Source organism: Sturnira hondurensis, unplaced genomic scaffold (assembly GCF_014824575.4).
Source record: "Sturnira hondurensis isolate 20B ecotype Veracruz unplaced genomic scaffold, ASM1482457v3 Scaffold0024400, whole genome shotgun sequence".
In the NCBI taxonomy this organism is placed as follows: domain Eukaryota; kingdom Metazoa; phylum Chordata; class Mammalia; order Chiroptera; family Phyllostomidae; genus Sturnira; species Sturnira hondurensis.
The window spans coordinates 3783166-3797518 of NW_028097031.1; positions in this window are offsets into that span (position 1 = coordinate 3783166).

The following is a 14353-nucleotide window of genomic DNA, read 5'->3' on the forward strand; positions in this document are numbered from 1 at the left end:
AGCTCCGAGCTGAGGCAAAGGCTTGCTAGTCATCTTTGAATGTAATTTAAGTCTGCTGGGCTCCGGTTAGGTGGAGCCAGAAACTAGAAAAGAGTTGGGTTACTCCATGAAAATAACAACTGGTTATTATAATCCACAGACAAAAGTAATGAAAGTATTCAAGGGAAGAAACTTTTTGTTAAAAAGAATCAGATGTTGTGTTATTGACTTTTTAAAAAAGGAAAACAAACTGTTTCATAGTTTGCCAAGTAGTATCCACCTACGCAAGTTAATAAAAGTAGCAGTGATTGGTTTGGGGGGAATCTGATGGGGATTAGATGCACTTGGCCGAGGGGCACGTTCTCTCTGCAACGTGGCTTCCTTTCCGGGCCGGTCCCTCGCGATCCAGAGGAGGGGCCCCGCCGAGCTGCACACTGCATCCAGGAGTCCTGCGGCCACACGTGGTCTCAGACCATCACTTCCGGCGTGGACCAGAAAGAAATACATTGTGGCAGCTCCTTTGCGCCCTGCCTGTTCCTCTAAGGCTAGTAGCTGCTGTTACCTGATGTAGTGAAGTTCTCTTGCCCCTAACGCCATTTTTTTAAAAATCACAGCAGTATGCAATGTCCTCCTGTCTGCTCCTCTCCTGTCTGTAGGCTCCTCCCAGGAACGGGGGAGAGGCTGCCCTGCAAAGCCCCTCTTAGGAATAAAAAGGTTTCAGACTCTTTGCCCTGTAGTCACTGGCTGCCTAGGGTGGTGACCAATAAAGCTCTGTGTCACTGCATCTCTGCCCTCAAGGTGGACATTTACTTTTATATCAATCCTTAGGCCAAGCCGAAGGCATTCTGGCTCCCCCACCCCCGCCCCCACCCAGGCCCGCCCGCCCAAAGTTGTGGACTTGAACCTCCGCCTGCCTTCAGCCCTGCTTTCCTGATCCTCACGCCTACACATGGTTGACCTTCCTCCTCATTTTGCCATAGTAACAATTTCAGATCTTTTTACCACTTCCTCTCCAGGTTCCGCTTTCTCAGTCCGTCCCCCACACTGGCCATGCTTTCACACTCAGCTCCCACTCGTTGTATTCCTCCCAGCTCCCGACTGCACTTCAGCTCCCCTGGGCCCCAGCTTGCTTGGAAATTGCTCTAGCCACACTGTTTAATTGCCTTCTTTGTTACTTAATCTATTTGTACCCTTTTCTTTACGAAGCTCTCCTCCCTCAGCTGGCTCTTGATTTATTTTTCTTCTCACTGCCCCGTTGCTCCTTCTCAACCCCCCTCTAAAGTTTTTCTTCCTGGATCCATTCTTTAGCGACTCCCTGGTCCTTACCACACCCTCGCCCCTTGCTCATAGCCCGTAACACACTAACCCTGTGCTGGGGAGTGCTGGTGGGGGGAACAAACTTCCCCCTTCCCTCGAGGTTCTGCTGGCTGGTCTAGGACTCAGACAGACGTGGGACAGATGAGCACGGGAAAACCACCAAACTGAATACCTGCCCGTGAAGGGAACCGCGTCCATGAGTCACTCAGAGACCCCACACGCAGGAGAGGATCGGAGACAGGAGGGGAACTGGGCGCAGGAGACGTCCTGAGCTAGGGCTGAGGTCGTGCACCTTGGGGACTTCAAAGGGCCATTGCAGGGTGATAAGAAAAGCCAATGTTTAGCAAAATAAATGTTTGCCCTGCCAGACAGGGGGCTGAGAAGGTTATCACTGATAATCTCTCGGGGGCAAGGACTCCATTTCAAACTCATCCAGGCAATGAAGGGCAGGGGGGAAAGGATCCCCTGAACCCGCAGGTAAAGCTGCCCGGAGCTTAAAACAATGTGCACACCATGGAGGCCCACCTCGGGGCGCTCGTTCTGGGCCCCATGGCTCCTAAGCTGTTCCACCAGCCCACCCTTCTTTCCCAGGTTCCAGGCCCACCCACCCAGCAGTCCATTGGGGATCCAGCATCGGTCTTTGCTGTAACAGGAGTGGTCAGTTCAGCCTTCTGACCCCACGCTGCTGGGCCTGTGCACAGCTTCCATCCCCACCACCACCGTGTCCCTCGTGACAGCCTTGGGGGCCGAGGCAGAATCTGGCTCAGGTGTCCGGCCGCCTCACGGTGAGCCCCTGATGGCTTTGTGCCCCTTCTGTGAGGTCTGCTCTTCAGGGGACAGGAAACGTGCCGGAACAGAGACGCTCACACTTCCTGTGCACCCGTCTCCAGCTCGGAACTTCCTCGAGTCCGAGCTCCTGGGAGACCGAGCCAACTGTGCGGCACTGCCAGTGAGTCTGTGCGTCCCCCATGTGTCCACACCTCAGGCGACCTCACTTTCTGTGTGAGGGGGCAGCCCTGTCCGTTCTGATGACCTCCCCTGACCCCTGAGGTCGAGGCCACAGCCGGGCAAGGGTCAGGGCACCTGCGTCCTCTGCCGGCTGGCACTCACACCCCTAACCCGATCTACCCAGGGACCGAGTGTGGGGTTTCCCTCCTTCGTGTCCTGGTCCTAAGGACTCCCCCCCGGGGGTGTGAGCCCAGTGAGGCACAGGCGCAGCAGGGGCAGGTGACACGGGAGGTCCCAGCCTGTGTCTCCTCGGCTGGGCCACCCATGCTTTCTGTTGCAGGCACTGCTTCCCCCAGGAGGGACCGATGTTGGGCTGACTTCCCTTTGGGACGTGGTGGATTTGACAGTCATCATGAGAGTACTTCTGGTGACATGGGCCTTTGAGGCCGCACGGTCAGGTCCTCGGTCCCCACCAGGGCCCAATAGCACACCTGCAGCTGTTTGGGGAAGGCGCATCGTTTCACTCTGTCCATGGCATGACTCTGCCCTGGAACTGAAGGGGTCTGTGGCGTGATTCTCCCATGGAAGTTTTCCATACGCTCCACACGGGTTCTTTCCCAACCAGGGAGCCTTCTCCTAACACCTTGGGGTCTCCTGTCTTAAAGCGACACGGTCAGTGCCATGGCCGGTTCGCACTGCAGCCAGGGGCGGGGGCAGCCCCTCCCTGCCCTGGGCCTGGTGTCACCCACGGCGCCCGTTCCCTGGTCAGTGGGCTCCTGGGCCAAGAACTGCGTCAGAGGAGAGTTAGAAACCGTCCAGGCCCTTAACCACCCATCCTCGATTCCACTTCCCATCAGGAGCACCGCGTTCTTTGGGCCCCGCCTACAAGTCTCTGGGGGTGGCACTCTCCCCCTCGCCCTTTGCCCCTCACTACAATCACTGTGCCCACCTCGAGTCCGTTGGCCAAGTGGCACCGTCCGGTCTACGTTGGCTGAGAGTCCCGCCATTCACTTTGCTGTGGGAGCCCAGCTCTGTAAGGGCGCCTACCCATCCCTGCCTACAGAGGGCAGCATTTACCGATGGTGACCAGCGGGCGCCACAGTCTCTGCACCTGCCTTACTGCTGGAGTCAGTGCCGTGTCCTCTGGGCCTTCCTGGGCAGAGTCTGGGAGGCGTCTGCCTTGCAAGATGACCACTGTGGCACGGCCTCTCCTTCCCCAGCAGCCGAAGCATTCCAGCTCAGCGAGCCGGGGCCGCCGCTGTCCCACGCTGGTAGAGCCATCCCGGCCATGTGCCTGCACCGCCACCAGGACGCGGAATGCTGTATACCCCACGTGGACACCTTGTCCCTTGCCCAGCCTGTGCTCCTGCTCCTCCTGTCATCACCCTGAGTCCAGCCCGGTCTTCTTCTCCTGGCTGGGGACCACGGCAGGGAGCCAGCCCCGAAGTCACAGCCCAGCATCTGCTTCCTCGGAGCACTCTGGCTTGGTGACCAGGGTGTGCCCTCTGGAACCACCCCTGGCAGGCAGGATGCTGCTGGGTAGGGCTCCTGGGGTCAAATCCTGCAGAGGGAAGGGAAGGGGCCAGGCAGGAGGGAGAGCCAGGCTGGGTGGTGGCTCCCCTAGAGGCCTCGGCGGGTCCTCTGGGAGATTCTGAAGACGGAGTCACCTCCTAGAGATCCGGAGGCAGGGGGAAGGAAGGCCTTTGCCCCCCGAGACTGAATGTTGGCTCCCGGGACCCGGGGGTGGCAGGCCTCGCGAGTGAGGCTGCTCTTTCCCTGCCTGAAGGAGGCAGGCTGCAGACTGCTGTTCCCTGACCCCACTCAGCAGTGAGGGTGGTAAACCTTCGTTCCTGCGTGGGGCCTGGGCGGAGCATCCCAGCCTCCCCCGAGCACAGTGCAGAGTGTCTCATGCTAGACGAGGCATGACCGCCAGAGCTTCCATTTATCACCTTCCCAAAATCAGATGAGGGTGAAATCTCTCTGGAGGGCGTCCCACGGTCCGATGCAAGAGCTCAGGAATCTGGGAAACTGATACGCGTTCAAAGAGTCCGGCCGTGTTTAGGACACGGTCCATTTCCAGAGGCGGAGCTCCGCGAGCTTCCTCTTCCCAGCAGACCCTCTTTCCCTTGCAATTGTCGTTGGGAGCTTAATGAGACTCCATCTTAAATGTGTGTCGACGCGCTTGCAAAGGCTTTAAAGAGGTCGGCCGACGGGGCTGTGTGTCTTCTCGCCTTGAAGCTGGAGCCTGGGTGGGACTTACAGCCTTCCACGGTGGGGGGTCAGGGGGACAAGGCAAGGGGAGCAGAGCTGGGAGTCCTCCAGAGGGTCAGGCTTAATGCGGCCGGAGGGCAGAGGGGCTGCGGGCCATGTGGAAGAACCCAGCCCAGGCTGGCGGGTGGGGGTGAGGGGGAGGGTGGGGGGGGCGGAGAGGAAGCAGCAGGAGCTGCAGGTTTAGGAGAAGGGAGAGTCATGCACCTGCAGCCGGGGCGATGCAGTCGGAGGGTGGAGTGGGGAGCATGTCCCTGGCACCCCCAACTTTCCCCAGGCCTCCCTTGCTGGATGGGTCACCTGGCCACCCACCCCTGGCGACGAAGTCCTTGTCTCTCCCAAGTGCTGGAGCCTTGAGGTGGGCGGTGAGCCTGGCCCACCCACTGATCACATTCAGCGCATGCCAATCAATCTGTCATTGTCAGAACTGGAGCAAAGCCCCACCTCCTGGAAGCCCACTAGACTCGGAACCCTCCCTCCAGGGACATGTCACATAATGTCCCTTTTATTGTCTTGAAATAAAATGTACATCTTTAGATTTCATGACTTGGAATAGTTCTTTCCAGCCCCTTCTTGCATGTAAGGTCTCTTTTGAGAAATCCGCTGACAGTCTGATGGGTACTCCTTTGTAGGTGACTGTCCCCTTATCTCTTGCTGCTTCTAGGATTCTCTCCTTCATTTTAGTCTTGGCTAATGTAATGATGATGTGCTTTGGTGTGTTCCTTCTTGTGTCCAAGTTCTTTGGGACTCTCTGAGCTTCCTGGATTTCCTGGAAGTCTATTGCCTTTGCCAGATTGGGGAAGTTCTCCTTTATTTGTTCAAATAAGTTTTCCACTTGTCAGTCTTCCTCTTCCCCTCTGGTACCTCTATAATTCAGATGTTAATATGTTTAAAGATGTCTTGGAGGTTCCTAAGCCTCTCCTCATTTTTTTGAATTCTTGTTTCTTCATTCTTTTTCTTCCTTCTGGTCCACTCCCTTGATTTGAGTCCCAGTTTCTTTTCCATCACTATTGGTTTCCTGTGCATTTCCCTTCATTTCAATCAGTTTAGCTTTCATTTGTTCCTCTAATTTGTGACTAAAATCAACCAGTTCTGTGAGCATCCTGATCACCAGTGTTTTGAACTGTGCATCTGAGAGGTTGGCTATTTCTTGGTCGCTTAGAAGTATTGGCTCAGGAGCTCCAGTGGCGCAATCGGTTAGCGCGCGGTACTTATAAGAAGTATTGGCTCTGGGGCTTTGAGCTGTTCTTCTTGAGCCACAATGTTTTGGTCTGTTCACACCTGTTACGTGTGAGGGGTGGGGCCTTAGGTGTTCACGAGGGTGGCCTACATCCAAGATTGTTCTATCCAGCAAAGCTTCAATTTAGAATGGAAGGGCAGATAAAGTGCTTTTCCGATAAGGTCAAGTTCAAGGAATTCATCATCACCAAGCCCTTATTATATGAAATGTTAAAGGGACTTACCTAAGAAAAAGAAGATAAAAAATATGAACAGTGAAAGGACAGCAAACTCACAGTTATTAACAACCACACCTAAAACAAAAGCAAACCAAGAGGACAGCTAGATCAGGAGCGAACCATAGAAATGAAGATCACGTGGAGGGTTAGCAACTGGGGAGTGGGAGGAGGAAAAGGGGGGAGAAGACACAGAAAATAAGTAGCATAGATGGTAAGGAGAAAATAGACAGGGGGAGGGCAGGAATACTATGGGAAATATAGAATCTAAAGAACCTGTGACACATGGACATAAATGAATGGGGGGGCATGGTGGGGGAGGGGTGTGCAGGGTGGAGGGGAATGAAGAGGGGAATAGGACAACTGTAATGGCATAATCAATAAAATACATTTTTTAAAAAAAGAAAAAATGTACAGATAAATATAATCTTCCTATACGCATTTAAAACAAAACAAAGCATTTTTTCTAGCTGATGGAGAGATAAAGAGAAAGTAACTTACAATAAAATAATAACTTCCAATAATAAATGCCTAGACACAAAAGTGCAAAAAGGCATGATAACACAGACAGACATACCTTTGCGTTCAGTCCCCACCCGTGTGACAATCACATGTGCTGGGTGACATGGGCTGCCTATCAGAAACACAAATTCCGAGAGTGGTTTAATGGTGGCAACAGTTTTCTGAAGCTGCGAGTAATTTTTTAAAATTCCCTCAGTTTCCGTGGTAGTGACATTCCTGAAAAGTGCAGTGCGTATTGAATCCTATAAGAATTCTGTATAGTGGAGACTGTACAGATACAGAATTGTGTTTGGTGTTTTCTGTACAGTGGAGACTGGTCATGGCCCCAGGTCGGGACCCTGGGTTTTTACCTGCACAAGTGTCTGGTGGGTGAGGGGCATCTCCTCACGTCGTGAAGGGGAAGACACCCAGCACCCTCAGCTTCTACCCAGACAGTGCCAACGGCCCCTCGCCACCACTGCTGCAGCCCCCAGACCCCTCTGTCCAGTTCCCCAGACGCCCCTGGTGCACGGATCGAGTCCAGACTCCCTTGCTGCCATCCTCGGCTCAGGCGGCCAAAATGAAGTGCCGGAAGCTGGGCCGCTCATACAGCCGAAATACACTCTCTCGTAGTTCTGGAGGCTGGAAGTCCAAGGTCAGGGCGGCAGGATGGTGGGTTTAGTGGGCTCACTCTGCTCTTCCTGGCTTGCGAATGGTGCCTTCTCCCCGTGTCCTCAAGGGGCAGGGGAAGAGGAGAAGGTTCTGGCATCTCTCCTTAAGGCTCAAATGCTACCGGATCAGGGCCCTGCCTCCCCTGGCTTTGTTTAACCTGCGTTACTTCCTCAAAGGCACCCTGACAGGAAAGGTCAGGTTCCTGCCTGTGAATTGGGAGGCACAGTTCTGTGGAGCACAGTGCGGGAGACCCTCTCTCACCCGCACTCCCTGAAGGCCGCCTTGTGGGTGCATCAGCCCCAGAGGCTGTGTGCCCTGCGCGAAAAGCTGCCTCAGGTCTTTGCGTCTTTGCTCAGCAGGTCTGCGTCCGAAGCAGGCTGCGTCTTCTGGAAGGCCGTTCTTCCCTTCCAGACTGTGGCAGGGACTCCTGCTGTGGCTCACTCACCCGACGTCTGCCTTCGAACTGAGCAAACTGCATAACCTGATAGTCTCTCCCTTTTCTGTGAGTCCCTGCGTCTTGCCCATAATGGGGTCCCTGTCACCCAGCACTGTGCCCAACACCCAGTGGCCCTCGGACTCCTGGCGGTGGGATTCCAAGTGGTCAGAATCAGGGGGGCCGATGGGCTCACCCACACAGTGAGGAAAGAGAGAGAGACAACTGCGCACATGCAGTTTGGTGAGAGCGAAGAGGAGTGTGCCCACGGAATGGGGAAACGTTTGTCCGCGTGACTGACGATTCTGCAGGGAGATATTCAGAGACCACATGGCCGGCTGGTTTCGGCGCCACACGAAGTTCAGAGAACTGGAATATATGGAAGAACATCAGGTTTTCCTGAAAGGCCAAGTCATTAGGAGCATTGAAGAGAGAGTCCCTTCGGAGGGGGGTCAGCAAGGAGCAGGGGACTGGCCTCGGAGAGGAGGCAGGACGGCCGGGCAGTGGGGGGACCTGCCAGGAGCCCCGATCCCATGGGCCTTGCAGACGCCGGCACGGTAGCTCCGTATGAACAGTTCTCGGAACACACTGGCTCCCCCAGTTGAGATTACAAAGTGCATTTTCACTTAGGCTGTTGAAGCTGTGTACAAAAGTTTAAAGAGCAAGTTGAAATCATCCCAAATTTTACACCCCAAGGTAAACAAACACTGTATAGTTTGGTCAGCATTCGCCTCGTCCAGTTTCTATACAGTTACGCATTTGTATGGAAATGAGAGGTAGTTTCTCTCTTTTTAGGGAGCACATTTGAAAATTCATGGAGCTGTTTTTATCCGGTGATTGCAAAGTACTCATATAACTCTTGACGCTTTCAACTCCTCGTTACTCCGTGTGCAGTGGACGCCCTAATTAAAGCGGGGCAATACTTTCCTGGTAATAGAAGTGGACGTAATTCACTCTGGGAAACTTGCCTTTCAAGTGACACGCATTTAATGAAATAAAGGGCAGACTTTTCCCTGGTTTTAGTGCTTTTGGGAACAAACAACTTTACAACTCTCTTGCCTCTGGGTTGGGGCCGGGAAGCTGCACCCCCAGGGTCTGACTCACCTTAGTTTTCACGGAACTCTGAGCCTGGAGAGATGAACCAGGGTGGCAGGTCACGGTCACCGCAAGCTCTTGCCTTTACATAGTGAACAAAGACCTGATGGAAATCCAAGGACAGTGTCTTCTGCTCTGGTTTTGAAGTGAGGGGTTGGTGGATCTGCCTGCCATTCCTCCCTACACCACCTCCCGAGCATGGAGACGTCCCCTGCTGACCTATCTGAGCAGAGAGTGACATTAGGACCGCCCCTCTGCTTTGAACTCAGGCCCACAGAGCATGGTGTTTAGACAATCGTACACTTTACAAAGCAACCCGCCCCCCCGTCTTTCCGGCACCCACCTGGCACCCACCGTATTACGATGTGATTGGCTGCACTTCCTAGGCTGCTCTTGCTGCCCCTTCCCTGGCCAGCAGAGGAAAGAGCCCTACACAGGGACTTGCGGGGTGTGGGGCCTCCTAAAAGGAGAGGCTGGATAGCTGAGCTTCCGACATCCCCTCGCTCTAAACTCTGCTCATCTCCAAAGCACAGGCTCTGCAGAGGCTCTGCAGAGGCACCGAGTTTCCATTTCATTCTCCGGGACCCTCTCAGCGGGGCTCTTCCAGGCCAGGGCACGGGACCTGGCCCCTCTGTTCTGCACACGCAGTGACGGCCACGCCTCCTTGCCTTCAACTCCGTGTTCTGCATCCGGAATCAAGGCTCCTCCGCTCGTGCACCAGGAAAGCCTGAGCCCCTCGTCCAGGGCTGCAAGAAAAGGGCTCAGCTGTGACCTGTGAGCCTCCCCCAGCTGTCTCAAAGGAGCGTTGTTGGTTGGCTAAAAATGCTGAAGATTAAAAGGGTACGCAGCCGGACTTTTAGATGCCGTGGTGGACATTGGGAAGAATTTGGACTCACCTTCATTTCATAGGACTTTGTGAAGAGACCAGGGCTTTACGAGACCCGCCATCTTAAATTAGGTCGTGTAGTCGTGTGACACTACACGACTGCGTAGTGTCAGGGACTGGGGCAGAAGCGCTCTCTCTCTCGACAACCTGTTAGGTGCTCTCTCTGTTTTGTAGTTGTGCCTTGGTGAGCACGACTACAAAACACACCCTGCCTCAGCTAGACTTCATCTCCGATTTATATGTAGACTCATCTGTGTGCACATATACTTGCAGACATGTACGTATAGGCATATATGTATGTCTATACTACTTCCAGCACTCATACACACAGCAGGGTGCCGGGGAACAGTGTCGTTTTCTCCTCGAAGGTGCCCACAACTGCTTTGCCGAACGCCTAGAGGAACAGAACTCTAGACAAAATACACTGTGCGTAATTTCAGGTGCACTTCATCGCTCTTTTGGAGGAATTACCAAAATTAGCGTGAAGGAAGGACTTCAGTAGAACCCATCTGTACTATCGCAGGTAATACATTGCAGTATGAAACCTCCCTGGAAGTGGATTTATTTGTGTGGAAGCCCCGTCCCACGGCTGAAAACGAGCCAGTGTACCCCATCCAAAAGCAGTGATGGACGGCCTCCCAGACGGGGGAGGGTGCCCAGCCAGGGCTTGGTGGGGTTGGAATGGAACCCGGTGGATCTAACATCTTCATTCGTGGTCTGGTGCGGGGTGGGGGGTAAACTGGGTCCCCTGCTGGTTTGATAAATGTGTCGAGTTGGCAGCTGTTTAACTTGTAACGATAGACCATGTCCTGCGCTGCGGAAAAGGGGCTGAAAATGTGGCAGAGAATCCTGAAATGGGATTCAACGTAGACCCACAAATGGGAGTTTCTACATGAAAAAGGGAAGTTGTCCAAAATCTCGCCTGAAGGGAGAAAAGAAAAAGGAGCAAGTAACAAAAATCACAGTCCTTTTCATTCCCAGAAAGGGTCTGCCACTTCCAAGAGCAAAGACAAAAACTTGGCGTGTTTGCAAACACCACGCCGGCCAGAGCGTGTGGCTTGCGGGGCTGTAAGGAGCCCGCAGAGGGTACATCAGGTCAGTGGCCATGTGAGGCCACAGAGCCAGCTGCAGGCACTTTCCAGAAAAGCCAGGCTGTGTTAGCAGATCCGTCGGCCTCAGGTGACTGGACGCCTCTCTCAGTGGAAAGGTTCTTGGACTCCAGGAAGACGGAGGAGGTGGCCGGTGACAGGCATTTTAATGGGCTGCCTGCAACAGTCAACCTGTGCGCCATTCAGAGTCAGACGTTCCAGGGGATCAGAGAGTCCCTCAAAGGGAAGGTAAAAATAAAACCCGAAGGCCACGGCTGCTTCCCTGGGACCCACAGGCAGAGTCCAGTCCAGCGAATACTTTTTCAGTGACTGGGACGCTGCCACTGCCCATCAGTCCTGCTCGTGGGCTACAGCAAAGTGGGGGCCCCAAGGACACCCAAGATGAACGCACTTGCCGAGAGAACAAGGAGGGTTTGAGGGGAATCTCCCCTTGAGGAACTTTAAAAGTTACTTCGGGGGCCGTGGTTTGTTTTTCTGATTATTTCCCATATGCGTCAACTCACTGGATCAGATCTGGGTTCAAATCCCAGGCTTCCCACTTCCCGCTGTGGCATCACAGAACACCCCCACCCCTGGCGTCTGCAGCTGTACCAGGTGGGAGCAGCCCCGCCCGCCGAGGTGGGTACGAGGGCTCAGTGAGGATGCCGCAACAATGCGCTATGACACCTGCCCCCATCACAGACTCCCGAGGAAGCCATCAGATTCTACCCCGAGTGGTCCAGTGCAGGAGATAAGAAACCCCCCTGCAATGCTCTGGTGTGGGGCTAGGCATTTAAGCGTGCTCTGCCTGTTTTCCATTTTTTTCAGTGCAAAGAGTAATAGTACCTACTTTCCTACATGGTGGCTTTGAGATTTAAAATAAGAAAATATGTGGGAAGCCCCAGTGCCTCGCAGGTAATAACCACTCAAAAAATAGCAGCTACTAGAAATGTGTATGTTAAATTCAAAGGGCCCTGAACTCCAAATATCTTAAACAAGACACAGTCAATTCGAATGCTTGGATTGCGTTTCACTCATCTCAGTGGGCACTCTGGAACATTGTCCTGGCTGTTTGTTCCACAGGGGGTCTGGGACGCGGTGCCTGGCTGTGATGAAGGGCAGGGTTCCTGGAGTCAGGGGCTCCTGGGTTCAAATCCCAGCTCTGCGTCTTTTTCACGGTGTCCCCCTGACATCTTGGTTTCCATGGTAGTAGAAACATTTCATAGATAATCTTCATTATCTATTAACGTACAGACGGTCTACATTATGGGGTTGTTGTGAAGATCTGAGGGACCCACTGTCCATCAGGAGAGTGCCAGGGCCCTGCTGGGGGCTGACCTGGCGCCCTGCCTGCCGCCACAGCCTCACGGATCCAAAATGCTGGAGAGCACTGAGGAATCCCTCTTCTATCCCTGCCGTCTCGTGGGTCGGCTCCTCCTGGCCAGTTCCTCACGCTGGAGCGGCTCCAGGGACAGGCTGCAGCTGAGGACACAGAGAACAGGACGAAGAACTGGAATCAGGGACAGAGCGGGGAGACAGAGCCGTGGGCAAAGTCGGATCCTTGCGGATGGGAGCTGGCTGGGCCCCGAGTCATGGGGCCGTGACCACGCGGAGGAACAGACAAGAAACGTGACGCGGTCTTAAAGATACAGAGGACGCCCACTCTGCCTACTAGAGAGGGTCTGCAGCAAGCGCACAGGGACTCTGGAGAAACCTCAGATGTTCTAAATGGCACTTTTATTTCATCACTAAAAGGGTGTATGCAACGCCTCACATGGTTTTCCGAGCCCGGCGACGTCCTCGCCAACAAGCAGTGGCTTCCACCCATTCGTAAAGCACTGGATTATCATAGGCGAAGTCACCCCAAACACATCCTTTTCAACCCTCCAAAATAATCAAGTTTTACTGTGCACTGTCCAAATCAGAAAGTCCAGATGAGGTCATAGAATAGAAGTCTTTCACATCGAATATTTCTCTCCCTTCCCCCTCTCCCAGGACACTTTTTTTCTCAGTCCACTGGAAGGGAGAAGAACAGATATAAATTTTGTCAGAAGAAAACAAAATATCTTCCTTGAAGGGGTTAGAAACTAGCAGAAACAGAGAGTTCTACAAACAAACGGTGGATGTGGAGTTGATGTGATGATGGACAAAATTAGAGATAAAGGAATGAAATTAGGCAAACGGAAGTTAACTCTGACCCTGTGAATCAAGGTCGAAATAGGAACAGTCCACAAAGACATTCATTGGTCCTATTCCCTTCCAGTCAATCTACCGAGAGGAAGGAAGTCAACTGGACCGGGTGCCATGGGGCAGTGACCAGGGGAAGGAACAGGCAAACAAGACACGTGACACAGTCTTAAAGATACACAGAAACCCCTCAGAATCAAAAGAAAGCGTGATGTGACCACACAGATCAAAACCAGTGATGTCCTGTTCATAAATCACACCCTGGCGGGCACTCGGGCCACTGCACAGCGTTTTCAGCTCCCAGGTTTGAGAGGTGCCTATGGAAAAGCGAGTTGGCCGCCCAGCCCCTGAGGAGCCTGGAAGCATTGGGATGGAAGTGACATCTGCCTTTGGAGAATTTTGCCAAGAGTGAGATAAATGGGAGGTGGGACTCATCCTTTTGTGACACGGGCGAGTCGAAGGCAGAAGTCAGGTCTCCTCGGGCTTCTCCAGCGACCCCCCCAGATGCCCGTGGACTGCCAGAGGGGCGGGGGGAGGGCTTTCCCTGGGGGGGGGCAGCCAGGTCCCCTGTCCTTCTTGCCACTTCCTGCGAGGCAAATCCGTTCCTGAGGACCCGGAAGGGCAATTGCATCCCATGTGTTTCATCGGTCGTGACAGTATCGCTACGTGTCTCGCACACGGGCAACACGTATCCTTTTTAGCAACGTCCTTTGTCGTTATTCAAGCCGTCTGGTTTGACCAGGGAAGGGCTGTTCTGGCTAACAGATGCTGTCCTTGGCACAATTCTTGTTAAAATGTAATAGTCACTTCTTGGTGGAACAGAGCAGTTTCTAACCATAGCAACAAGGGGCCTTCACTTGGTGGTCAGCTGGTGTAACAACCTATTACTCTCGCACTCAGCAGATGGGACTCATATTTTGGAATGACTTCCGTCCTGGGCCGTAAGTGAGCACACGCTGGCCAAGTCACGGTGCTGCTCCTCCCCGACCGGACAGAGGTCTGTCTTGCTGCTTCTCGTTATGGCCACATGTACCCCCCGAGAGCCACGCAATGGCCACCCGGAGCCCTCAGAGGGTGTGCCATCGACGTGTGCTGAACGACTAAATGATGCTGATTCCTTCTGACACTTCGATAAACAGGAAAACTCCGCAGAACCTACGAGAGGCATGGCTTTCATCACTTGTTCAGGAAGATCTAGACAAGAAAGTTACCAAAGCATTTCCCATGGGACCAGTTTAATCTTTGTCACATGTCACAATACAACTCGAATGGCCACGTGACATGTTGTTGAGTAAGGACTCCCTTTGAAGTCCGGGCGTTAAGGTAATCAAATGATGAGCTCAGTGCCGAGGTGGGGGATGTTTCAGCAGGGCCCAGATGACGCTAGGAAGCCCAGGCCTTCTCCAGGGCTACAGTGGGAAAAGCAGCCCTGGTTCCTTCCTCCCTGCTGGGGTAGCTGCAAGACCCCAGCGCCGGCCACTTGGGCCCAGGTGGAACGTAGAAGTCACATTCGGGACAGAAAGAG